This window comes from Mytilus galloprovincialis, chromosome 6 (genome assembly GCF_965363235.1).
Source record: "Mytilus galloprovincialis chromosome 6, xbMytGall1.hap1.1, whole genome shotgun sequence".
NCBI classification, from domain to species: Eukaryota; Metazoa; Mollusca; class Bivalvia; order Mytilida; family Mytilidae; genus Mytilus; species Mytilus galloprovincialis.
In genome coordinates, this window is record NC_134843.1 from 46,329,867 (window position 1) to 46,344,170 (window position 14,304).

The 14,304-nt window shown below is 32.6% G+C and overlaps 1 protein-coding gene across 7 annotated transcripts in view; it reads right to left on the minus strand.

Moving 5' to 3' along the window:
* LOC143079718 (importin-4-like) overlaps window positions 1-14,304 on the minus strand; it is a 343,997-nt gene that overhangs the window by 188,347 nt on the left and 141,346 nt on the right. The window lies entirely within an intron of this gene.

Consider the following 14,304-nt stretch of genomic DNA (forward strand, 5'->3'; position numbering starts at 1 on the left):
TTGACTGAAAACTACAAAAATGCTTATGTGGGTCCCTCATTCCTAAACCTATGGGACAATAACCCCTAAAATCAATCCTAACCTTCCCTTTGTGGTTATGAACATTGTGTAAATTTTTTATTGATTTCTATTTACTTATACTAAAGTTGTTATCCGGAAAACATCGGTCTTCGGACAACGCTGACAACGACGACAAAATCAAAACCTCTAACACATCAAACGAGTGGACAACAATTGTCATATTTCTGGCTTGTGACAAGAATTTTCTTCTGCAAAAAATGGTGGATTAAACCTGGTTTTATAGCTAGCTAGACCTCTTACTTGTATGACAGTTGTAAAAATATACTTTATATTGACAAAAACATGTAAACAAAATCAACAGACAAAACAGGTAAAAATGTCAAAAATAGAGGTACATCATTAAAGGTTGTGTTACTATTCTTATTACTTCTTTTTATACCAGATAAATAATGTGTCTGCAGGGTGTTCTGCTAGTTATAATGCAAGGCAGAATTGATAATGCCTGTGACCTATGCCACCACAGAATTTACACAGTTTCAGTATCATGTGCCAGATTAAAACACATCTGCTCTCTTTGATTACAACAGAACGACTTTCAGGGCTATGTATTAGGAGACGTCAATTGATAAAGTAATTGACTGTTTTGCAACCTAACCGATATAGTTGTAGTTGATGTAATTGTTAAAATCAACTTTTAAAATTTGAGTTATCTTTCTTTTTCCATTATTGTTGTTGATTAACCAAATTTTGGACAAAGGAAGGTAACTCCAATTCTAAAAATTAATTTTAACAATTACATCATTGATATTTTTAAAGTCATATGAAAAGAGTGAGTGATGAAAAATAAAGTTTATCCAATTCTTGAACCAATGCATGTATATATCATAAACGTAGTCCTCTGTGCACGATTTTATCATTTTTAACGCAAATATATCGTACAATCGTCATTTTTTTTCTCTCTCTGTATGTTATGATTTAACAAATATGGCTGCTCATTAAATGCCGTGTTTTGAAGCCGAAGTTTACCGATTGTCACCTTAAAGTAAACTAATGACAAAAACTATGGGTATTGAGCACTTGTTTAACATGTTTAACCAGATAATTGTTTATTTTAATGACAGATCCAGGAGGGTCACGCTCAGGTCACTATGCATAATGAAAATATATCAACGAATTGCTCCCTGGGAGCTAGCAATTAAAAATAAGTAAACTTCTTCTAAATGTGGACAAATTAAAGAATTTTCCTCAGAAAAAAGTATATGTACATAAGTTGTAAAATAAAAACTATCCATTTAGTTATAAACTAGGTGTCGCTCACCTTGGTCTATGTGAATATTAAACAAAGGAAGCAGATGGATTCATGACAAAATTGAGTTTTGGTGATGGTGATGTGTTTGTACATCCTACTTTACTGAACATTCTTGCTGCTTACAATTATCTCTATTTATAATGAACTTGGCCCAGTAGTTTCAGTGGAAAATGTTAGTAAAAATTCACAAATTTTATGAAAATTGTTAAAAATTGACTATAAAGGACAATAACTCCTTAGGGGGTCGATTGACCATTTCCGTCATGTCCACTTATTTGTAAATCTTACTTTGCTGAACATTATTGCTGTTTACAGTTTATCTCTATATATAATAATATTCGAGATAATAACCAAAAACAGAAAAATTTCCTTAAAATTACCAATTCAGGGGCAGCAACCCAACATCGGGTTGTCCGATTCATCTGAAAATTTTCAGGCAGATAGATCTTGACCCGATAAACAATTTAACTCCAGTCAGATTTGCTCTAAATGCTTTGGTTTTTGAGTTATAAGCCAAAAACTGCATTTTACCCCTATATTCTTTTTTTAGCCGTGGCGGCCATTTTGATTTGATGGCCGGTTCACTGGACACATTTTTTAAACTAGATACCCCAAAGATGATTGTGGCCAAGTTTGGATTAATTTGGCCCAGTAGTTTCAGAGGAGAAGATTTTTGTAAAAGATAACTAAGATTTAGGAAAAATGGTTAAAAATTGACTATAAAGGGCAATAACTCCTAAAGGGGTCAACTGACCATTTCAATCACGTTCAGTTATTTGTAAATCTTACTTTGCTGAATATTATTGCTGTTTACAGTTTATCTCTATCTATAATAATATTCAAGATAATAACCAAAAACAGTAAAATTTCCTTAAAATTACCAGTTCAGGGGCAGCAACCCAACATCGGGTTGTCCGATTCATCTGAAAATTTTCAGGCAGATAGATCTTGACCCGATAAACAATTTAACTCCAGTCAGATTTGCTCTAAATGCTTTGGTTTTTGAGTTATAAGCCAAAAACTGCATTTTACCCCTATACTCTTTTTTTAGCCGTGGCGGCCATTTTGATTTGATGGCCAGTTCACTGGACACATTTTTTAAACTAGATACCCCAAAGATGATTGTGGCCAAGTTTGGATTAATTTGGCAAAGTAGTTTGAGAGGGGAAGATTTTTGTAAAAGCTAACTAAGATTTAGGAAAAATGGTTAAAAATTGACTATAAAGGGCAATAACTCCTAAAGGGGTCAACTGACCATTTCAATCACGTTGAGTTATTTGTAAATCTTACTTTGCTGAATATTATTGCTGTTTACAGTTTATCTCTATCTATAATAATATTCAAGATAATAACCAAAAACAGTAAAATTTCCTTAAAATTACCAATTCAGGGGCAGCAACCCAACATCGGGTTGTCCGATTCATCTGAAAATTTTCAGGCAGATAGATCTTGACCCGATAAACAATTTAACTCCAGTCAGAATTGCTCTAAATGCTTTGGTTTATGAGTTATAAGCCAAAAACTGCATTTTACCCCTATATTCTTTTTTTAGCCGTGGCGGCCATTTTGATTTGATGGCCAGTTCACTGGACACATTTTTTAAACTAGATACCCCAAAGATGATTGTGGCCAAGTTTGGATTAATTTGGCAAAGTAGTTTCAGAGGGGAAGATTTTTGTAAAAGCTAACTAAGATTTAGGAAAAATGGTTAAAAATTGACTATAAAGGGCAATAACTCCTAAAGGGGTCAACTGACCATTTCAATCACGTTTAGTTATTTGTAAATCTTACTTTGCTGAATATTATTGCTGTTTACAGTTTATCTCTATCTATAATAATATTCAAGATAATAACCAAAAACAGTAAAATTTCCTTAAAATTACCAATTCAGGGGCAGCAACCCAACATCGGGTTGTCCGATTCATCTGAAAATTTTCAGGCAGATAGATCTTGACCTGTCAGATTTGCTCTAAATGCTTTGGTTTTTGAGTTCTAATCCAAAAACTGCATTTTACCCCTATGTTCTATTTTTAGCCGTGGCAGCCATCTTGATTTGATGGACGGGTCACCGGACACATTTTTTAAACTAGATACCCTAAAGATGATTGTGGCCAAGTTTGGATTAATTTGGCCCAGTAGTTTCAGAGGAGAAGATTTTTGTAAAAGATAACTAAGATTTACGAAAAATGGTTAAAAATTTACTATAAAGGGCAATAACTCCTAAAAGGGTCAACTGACCATTTCGGTCACGTTGACTTATTTGTAGATCTGACTTTGCTGAACATTATTGCTGTTTACAGTTTATCCCTATCTATAATAATATTCAAGATAATAACCATATAACGGCAAAATTTCCTTAAAATTGCCAATTCAGGGGCAGCAACCCAACAACCTGTTGTCCGATTCCTCTGAAAATTTCAGGGCAGATAGATCTTGACTTGATAAACAATTTTACCCCCATGTCAGATTTGCTCTAAATGCTTCGGTTTTAAGAGTTATTAGCCAAAAACTGCATTTGACCCCTATGTTCTATTTTTAGCCATGGTGGCCATCTTGGTTGGTTGGCTGGGTCACCCAACACATTTTTTAAACTAGATACCCCAATGATAAATTTGGCCCAGTAGTTTCAGAGGAGAAGATTTTTGTAAAAGTTAACGACGATGGACGACGCGGGACGACGCCGGACGCCAAGTGATGGGAAAAGCTCACTTGGCCCTTCGGGCCAGGTGAACTAAAAAGTGTGTAGAACTGTGATTTTCAACAATATCTCAAAGTCCAAAGCCCATAATTTCAGGAAAATTATAGAGCGAATTTCAGGAAAATTATAGAGCGGAACAAAACTTACACTTGACCTGTAACTCATCATGGTTAACTCACATGACAAAAATCAGCCCAATATCTGAAGGCGTTTAAAAAAAAAGTCTGTATAACTGTGATGTTCAACAATTTCTCAAAGTCCAAAGTCCATAATTTTTGCAAAAATTAGTGGAGCGTAATGAAACTTAAACTTGACCTGTAACTCATCATTGTTAATACACATACCAAAAATTAGCCCAATATCTGAAGGGGTTTAGAAAAAAAATCCATATAGCTGTGATTTTCAACAATTTCTCAAAGTCCAAAGCCCATAATTTTGCAAAAATTAGTGGAGCTGACAAAACTTAAACTTGACCTGTAACTCATCATGGTTAACTCCCATACCGAAAATCAGCCTAATATCTGAAGGCGTTTAGAAAAAAAAGTCCGTATAACTGTGATTTTCAACAATTTCTCAAAGTCCAAAGCCCGTAATTTTGGCAAAAATTAGTGGAGCGGAACGAAACTGAGACTTGATCTGTAACTCATCATGGTTAACTAACATACCAAAAATCAGCCAAATATCTGAAAGCATTTAGAAAAAAGTGTGTATAACTATAATTTTCAACAATTTCTCTAAGTCCAAAGCCCGTAATTTTGGGGGAATTAGTGGATCGGAACAAAACTTAAACTTGACCTGTAACTCATCATGGTTAACTCACATGACAAAAATCAGCCCAATATCTGAAGGCGTTTAGAAAAAAAGTATGTATAACTGTGATTTTCAACAATTTCTCAAAGTCCAAAGCCGTAATTTCAGCAAAAATAAGTGGGGCGGAACGAAACTGAGACTTGATCTGTAACTCATCATGGTTAACTAACATACCAAAAATCAGCCAAATATCTGAAAGCATTTAGAAAAAAGTGTGTATAACTATAATTTTCAACAATTTCTCTAAGTCCAAAGCCCGTAATTTTGGGGAAATTAGTGGATCGGAACGAAACTTAAACTTGATCTGTAACTCATCATGGTTAACTCACATACAAAAATCAGCCCAATATCTAAAGGCGTTTAGAAAAAAAGTGTGTATAACTTTGATTTTCAACAATTTCTCAAAGACAATTTCTGCACAAATTAGTGGAGCTCGAGGAACGAAACTTAAACTTGATCTGTAACTCATCATGGTTTACTTACATACCAAAAATCAGCCCAATATCTGAAGGCGTTTAGAAAAAAACTCTGTATAATGGTTGGTTGCGGAATGACGGAATGACGGAATTACGGAATTTAGGAATTTAGGAAAAGGGTAAAACTATATGGCACCGACAAGTTGCAGGGCCATAAAAATCCGCATTTTTTTTTCATTTGTAAAGGGGTATTTATCAAGAATTGTGAAAGTGACACCTTCTTATTCTAAGATGATCCTTGTTTAGTTGTAATAAGCATCTTGGGCAAGTTTCATAATATAAGTTTGAGACAAAGAAAGTTGGAGAACGGAAACCAATTTTGGGATATAGGGACAAACAGACATACAGATCATCAAAAGTAAAACTTAATGACCCCTCATTTACGGCGGGGCATTAAAGCCTTTTAAAACCTGTGTTGCTCACCTTGGTCTATCTGCAAACTAAGGACACAGAAAAATTCATGACAAAAATGTGTTTTGGTGATGGTGATGTGTTTGTAGATCTTACTTTACTGAACATTTTTGCTGCTTATCAATCAATATCTATCAATAATGAACTTGGCCCAGTAGTTACAGTGGAAACATTATGTAACCAGATGCTCCGCAGGGCGTAGCTTTATACGACCGCAGAGGTTGAACCCTGAACGGTTGGGGCAAGTATGGACACAACATTCAAGCTGGATTCAGCTCTAAATTTGGATTGTGATTAAATAGTTGACACAGCATAGGTTTCTGACACAGAATGAATGTGTTCTAATGAACTTAAAATTTTTGTTTTCTCTTAGAGCAATTCACTATGCTGTTGAATATTAGTACTCTCAAAAAAATGTTTGAAGAAATTTTCTTTTTATTTATGAAATTTCAAATGAGAAAAATTGAACCCAATTTTTTTAATCACATCCCCCTTTCCCTTATTCCAAAACTAATCTCAATTAAAATTTCTAATGGAGTTTGCAACAATAACTACTCATTTAAATACATCATAAAATATTAAGATGTAAAAAAACTGCTTGTTATCACTGAATGGTAAAGATTATTTTAATTTATCAGTTGGTAGTAAAAAGTGAATATACATTGTATATTGTATATAACAAAGATTTAAGTTGATTCTGGACAAAGAAAGATAACTCCAATTAAAAAAAATCTTGCTATTGCACAATATTTTGCAATTAGATATTTCTTGCTTACTATTCTGGACAAAGAAAGATAACTCTAATTAAAAAAAATTTGCTATTTCACAATATTGTGCAATTAGATATTTCTTGCCATTGCGCAATACTGTGCAATTGAAAAGACTTGCTATTGCACAATACTTAATATAATAATTTTAGATCCTGATTTGGACCAACTTGAAAACTGGGCCCATAATAAAAAATCTAAGTACATTTTTGGATTCAGCATATCAAAGAACCCCAAGATTTCAATTTTTGTTAAAATCAGACGAAGTTTAATTTTGGACCCTTTGGACTTTAGTGTAGACCAATTTGAAAACAGGACCAAAAATGAAGAATCTACATACACAGTTAGATTTGGTATATCAAAGAACCCCATTTATTCAATTTTTGATGAAATCAAACAAAGTTTAATTTTGGACCCCGATTTGGACCAACTTGAAAACTGGGCCAATAATCAAGAATATAAGTACATTTTTAGATTCAGCATATCAAAGAACCTAACTGATTCATTTTTTGTCAAAATCAAACTAAGTTTAATTTTGGACCCTTTGGACCTTAATGTAGACCAATTTGAAAACGGGACCAAAAGTTAAGAATCTACATACACAGTCATGACAGTTAGATTCGGCATATCAAAGAACCCCAATTATTCAATTAGGATGAAATCAAACAAAGTTTAATTTTGGACCCTTTGGGCCCCTTATTCTGTTGGGACCAAAACTCCCAAAATCAATACCAACCTTCCTTTTATGGTCATAAACCTTGTGTTTAAATTTCATAGATTTCTATTTACTTATACTAACGTTATGGTGCGAAAACCAAGAAAAATGCTTATTGTTGGGACCTAAACTCCCAAAATCAATACCAACCTTCCTTTTGTAGTCATTAACATTGTGTTTAAATTTCATTGATTTCTATTTACTTAAACTAAAGTTATTGTGCGAAAATCAAGAATAATGCTTATTTGGGCCCTTTTTTGGCCCCTAATTCCTAAACTGTTGAAACCAAAACTCCCAAAATCAATCCCAACCGTTCTTTTGTGGTCATAAACCTTGTGTCAAAATTTCATAGATTTCTATTAACTTAAACTAAAGTTATAGTGCGAAAACCAAGAAAATGCTTATTTGGGCCCTTTTTGGCCCCTAATTCCTAAAATGTTGGGACCAAAACTCCCAAAATCAATACCAACCTTCCTTTTGTGGTCATAAACCTTGTGTTATAATTTCATAGATTTCCATTCACTTTTACTAAAGTTAGAGTGCGAAAACTAAAAGTATTCGGACGACGACGACGACGCAGACGACGACGCAGACGACGACGCCAACGTGATAGCAATATACGACGAAAAATTTTTCAAATTTTGCGGTCGTATAAAAATTTACAAAAATTAACATAAAATAAAACTTGTTAAGAATTGACTATAAAAGGCAATAACTTCTCAAGGGGTCAATTAACCATTTTGATCATGTTGACTTATTTGTAGGTTTTACTTTGTTGTATCTTATTGCTGTTTACAGTTGATCTCTATCTATAAATAGTATTCTAGAAAATAACCAAAAGCTGCAAAATTTTCTTACAATTACCAACTCAGGGGTAGAAAACCAACAACGGGGTGCCTGATTGGTCTTGAAATTTCAGAGCAGATAGATTTTGACCTAATGAACAATATCATTAATGTCAGATTTGCTCTAAATGCTTTGGTTTCAGAGATATGAGCCAAAAACTGCATTTTACCCTATGTACTATTTTTAGCCATGTCAGTCATGTTGGTTCGCGGCGGATGGGGTCATCAGACACATTTTTAAAGTAAGATACCTTAATGATGATTGTGGACAAGTTTGGTTAAATTTGTGTTAGCAGAAGAGACGATTAATGTAAAAGATAAAAAAAAAATACGAAAGAATTGTTAAAAATTTAATATAAAGGGCAATAACTCCATAAGGGGTCTACTGACCATTTTGGTATGTTGACTTATTTGTAGATCTTAGTTTGCTGAACATTATTTCTGTATACAGTTTATCTCTATCTATAATAATATTAAAGATAATAACCAAAAACAGCAAAATTTCCTTAAAATTACCAATTCAGAGGCAACAACCAAACAACGACGGAATGTCTGATTCAAACTTTCAGGGCAGAAAAATCTTGACTTGATTAACATATGTCTCCCTGTCAGATTTGCTCTAAATGCTTTGGTTTCAGAGTTATAAGCTAAAATCTACCTTTTACCACTATGTTCTATTTTTAGTAGTGTTGTCAAATCGTACACTTTTGCCTAACCGGTTACTCGTATAATCGTTTGACCGATTAACCGCTTAACCGGGAATTTGAGTTAATTTTTGAAGGCCTTATCAATAGTACCCTTCACATCGATATAAGAAGATGTGGTATGAGTGTCAATGTGACTGCATTCCATCCAAGTCATACATTTACGTTTTTATAATACGATGAATTGAAGTTTGGCCCGTTGGTTTTATAAGGCTTGTCTGTGAAGATTCCTGTCGAAGTTTGACTTTTAATAACCCAAAAACGTCTTGATCTCGTAGAATTGAATATGTCTGAAACCGATGATTCTTCCATTTTGTCTTGTTGTCGCAGGGCCGAAAATAATGTGAGGTGTTTCAGTTAAAATTGATTAATCCTGATATTAGTACCATCAAGTATACATTGATGGCATTCATGTTGGTTTCCTTTTTACATATTTTGAATTAGCATTTAGTTTAAAGTATGACAAAGACTTGCACGACGGAGATTGTACATTCAGATGTAGGTCTACACTATATATATAAGATCAAAAATGAAATAATGAAGTAAATCGTAAAATTGAATCGTATTACTGATTAAAAATTACTATTAGAAAAATCATGAAACTAATTATGTTTCTTTAAGATCTTGCCTCGAGCTGAGAGACAATTAAGTTCTAATTAATTTTATATTTTTGGATTAACAATACCAATCAATATCCTGGACAATTGATCCGTCAAATTAATTACCACGACGACAATTCTTAAAGAAAACATATAAAGTTTGTAACTATTTAATGATTTCAATATAAATTTATATCATATTTAATAAAATTGAAAAAAGTCCGGTTAACCGGTTATCGTTTTTGGTATTCGGTTTTCGGTCGTTCGAACGGTTAACCGGTTAACCGTTGACAACACTAATTTTTAGCCATGGTGGCCGTCTTGGTTGGTTGGCCAGGTTACCGGACACATTTTTTAAACTAGATGATTGTGGCCATGTTTGGTTAAATTTGGCCCAGTAGTTTCAAAGGAGAAGATTTTTGTAAAAGTTAACGACAACAGACAAAGGATGAGAGTGATGAGAAACCCTCAAAATAACCTCCTATAAATTGACATTTTTACTAATTAAAGGTTAATGTGACTCCAGCATCAATGTTAGCAATTCTCTGCACCCACCCACTACTGGTAAGTCTGTTTGGAAAAACATCAAAACATATACTGACACCTCTGTTCTGTTATTAGCCTAAGACTCAATGACTGCTGTACCCATATTTTGACTATTTTATTTATTATATCTGTTTCGTTCACGCATCATTGTAAATATAACGGAATTTGATGAGACTGTCATCAAAATGAGAGGGTAAGCGCTATAAAACCAGGTTTAATGTTTAGTGTTTCAATAAACAAAAACTGTCATGCATCCGTCTATTATGTAGGCTGAAACGCACAGACGATGCTAGACTTATTTCAACGGTGTCGAACTTGGTCTCAAGACTTCAGAAAGGATGGCACAAGCAAGTGACCGGTTTTATAAACTCTATTGAATGTGCAGATTTAGTCAATAACACTCAAATATCATTAAAAACAGCAGTACATCTTATTAAAGACAAACTGACAATTCTAGATAATGATGAATTTTTATCAGAACTTTTTAATGACAGAAATCAGCTAAACGGAAATAAACTAGGAACTTATCGCTTATACAAAGAAAATGTTAAAACTGAACAATATATACAGCGTAACATCCCACGTTCCGTAAGACGAACAATGACACTTTTTAGAAGTGGAGCGTTGCCATTGGCTATTGAAATGGGACGATATTCCAGACCGCAGATACCCTTGAATGAACGATTATGTAAACTATGTGACCATTCTACCGTAGAAAATGAAATACACTTCATGATGAACTGTCCGCTCTATTCAGACATTAGATTTGAACTTTTTCAAAATGCTAAACAGTTGATTGACAATTTTGAAATATTAACAACTGCACACAAGTTTACATCTTTAATGAAATGTGATGAAATCCAACAACTTTTGGCTAATACACTCCATAAATGTTTTATGAGACGTAAAAAATTTATATAATATTGTTTAAACTTAATGTAATGATTTAAATTTCCTTTTTTGTATTTTTACTATGTAAATCTTTACTTAACGAATTTATTTTGAATTAATCGTTAAATTTTTACTGTAAATTTTACTAAAAAATTTTTTTTACTGAACTATAACTGAATTCTTACTGATTTTTTTTAATTTTTTTTTAACCTTTACCCTAGTGGCATTTTTTAAGCGAACTGAACTGTAATTATACTTCTTTTGTATTTATTGTTGTTTTTTATTAGTAAGTTCTATATTATTATTTTGAAGCATTCATGAATAGATATTTTATAATTGTGTGTACATATTTAATGAGTTTTAAATCATGTAATGCATGACTATGCCTTTTTATAAAAACATTTTCCTTCAGTATAACTGTTATAGCTTTTATTTGTATATACAGTGTCTCGTAAGTCTTTATAGGCTGGGTATTGATCCTTTTTTTTATGATGTTAACGTTTTTATTTATTTTAATGTAGATCAATATGTGACACTTTAATAAACTGTTATTTATCTTATCTTATCTTATCTTTAATCCACCATTTTCTGCATTTGAAAATGCCTGTACCAAGTCAGAAATATGACAGTTCTTGTCCATTCGTTTTTGATGTGTTTTGTTATTTGATTTTGCCATGTTATTATGGACTTTCCGATTAGATTGTCCACTAATTTCAGTATTTTTGTGATTTTATTTTATTTTTTTGGTTTTAATACTAGATATAATTTACAAACCAGATGCACTAAGAAATATTCAAGTAAAGTTTGACAGAATTGAGCCCACTTATTTAAAAATGATGACTTTAAACAACTTTACACTTCATACAGAAGAGGCAAATGATAAGTAACCAGATGCTCCGCAGGGCACAGCTTTATATGACTTGGGGCAAGTATGGACACAACATTTAAGCTGGACTCAGCTCAGAATTTGGATTGTGATTAAATAGTTGACACAGCATAGGTTTCTGACACAGAATGAATGTGGTCTAATGAACTTAAACATTTTTTTTTGCTTTTGAGCAATTCACTTTGCTGTTGAATATCCTGTCAAAAAAAATATGTTTGAAGAAATTTTCTTTTTATTTCTGAGATCTGAAAAATTGAACACCCCCCAATTTTTTTTTCTTTTTCATCTCCCCCTTTCCCTTATTCCAAATCTCAATTCAATCTAATGGAGTTTGCAACAATAACTACTCATTTAAATACATCATAAAATTTTAAAATATAAAATGTCATGGTTAAAATCAATTTTAATTAATAGTAACTTCTAAAAAAATATATGGGGAATGTGTCCAAAGGGACACAGATGATGCCCCCACTAGCACATAATGTTAAAAAGGGACATAACTCAAGAACTGTAAAAGTGAAGCTGCCAAGAAATGAACTTGAACTGAGTTTAGAGGTACTAAGAATTATTTAAAAATTTCATTAAATTTAGTTGAGACAAACATAAGTAAAGAGAACAGAAACGAAAAAAATCTTCAATTTTTCCACTTGTAAAGAGGCATAACCCTAGAATGGTAATCAAAGTGCTTGTAATCACTGAATGGCAAAGATTGTTTTAATTTATCAGTTGGTAGTAAAAGTGAATATTGCATTGTATATTGTATATAGCATTGATTTAAGTTGATTCAACTACTATTCTAGACAAAGAAAGATAACTCCAATTTTCAAAGAATAATAATCATGGCTAAAAATAAACAAAAAAGCTTCATCAGCAACATTTTATATTGGCAAATTTCCAATGAAGTTTATTAAACTAAAGTTATTGGCAAATTTCCAATGTACATAATTTAAAAGCAGTGTAGGTGAGATAAACAAACTAGAGGCTCTTAAGAGCCTGTGTTGCTCACCTTGGTCTAAGTGCATATAAAACAAAGGGCACAGATGGATTGATGACAAAATTGTATTTTGGTGATGGTGATATGTTTGTAGATCTTACTTTACTGAACATTCTTGCTTCTTACAATTATCTCTATTTATAATGAACATGGCCAATTAGATACAGAGGAAATTATTTTGTTAAAATTTACAAAAAATTACAAAATTTATGAAAATTATTAAAAATTTACTATAAAGGGCAATAACTCCTTAAGGGGTCAACTGACCATTTTGGTCATGTTAACTTATTTGTGGCTGGTTGTTGGATTCATCTGAAAATTTCAGGGCAGATGGATTTGGACTTGCAAAACAATTAAACCCCTGTCTGAATTGCTCTAAATGCTTTGGTTTCAGAGTTATAAGCCAAAATCTACATTTTACCCCTATGTTCTATTTTTAGCCATGGCGGCCATCTTGGTTGGTTGGCTGGGTCATGGCACACATTTTTCAAACTAAATACCTCAATGATGATTGTGGCCAAGGATGGTTGAAACTTGCCTAGTAGTTTTAGAGGAGATTTTTGTAAAAGATAACAAAAATATACAAAAAATTGCTAAAAAATGACTATTAAGGGCAATAACTCCATTTTGGTCATGTTGACTTATTTGTAGATCTTACTTTGCTGAACATTATTATTGTTTACAGTTTATCTCTATCTATAATAATATTCAAGATAATAGCCAAAAAACAGCAAAATTTCCATAAAATTGCCAATTCAGGGGCAGCAACCCAACAACTGGTTGTCCGATTCGTCTGAAAATTTCAGGGCAGATAGATCTTGACCTGATAAACAATTTTACCTCCATGTCAGATTTGCTCTAAATGCTTTGGTTTCAGAGTTATAAGCCAAAATCTACATTTTACCCCTATGTTCTATTTTTAGCAATGGCTGCCATCTTGGTTGGTTGGCTGGGTCACGCCACACATTTTTTTAAACTAGATAACCCAATGATGATTGTGGCCAAGTTTTATTAAATTCGGCCCATTAGTTTCAGAGGAGAAGATTTTTGTAAAAGTTAACAACGATGGACGACGACGGACAAAAACGACGGCTGACGCCGGACGCAAAGTGATGAGACAGAATTTTCTTATACTTAGCCAGAATGAAGATTTTAATATGCTCTTTTCAAATATATAATAAAAAGGAGGGGTCACCGTGCTATTTTTCAAGCTATGAGTCGTTGAAAATTACCTAAATTTGGTTAGATTGTTCATGGGAAAACACATTTGTGTGCATAAAAAAAAATCTATGAGATAGAATTTTGAAAAAAATTGTGAAAAGATAGGTTTTGTAATATGTTTTAAGAAAATAAAAAGAAAAAATGGTGTCACCGAACTTGTTTTCTTGCTACAAGTAAAAAGAAAAAAATTCCCTATCTGTCCAGTATAAATTTTTTACTAAAAGAGTTATCTTCCCTTAAATGGCTCGTTTGAAAAAAATGATTCTAAAAGCAAGAAAAATTATATTTGTTTAAATATTTTGAATTATACAATAAATTGCCAAGTTTTCTTCATATTATTAAACAGTCTAACCATTAAATTGCAAATCTGTCTTCAAATTTGCAGATTTAGGCAAATAACTAGACCGATTT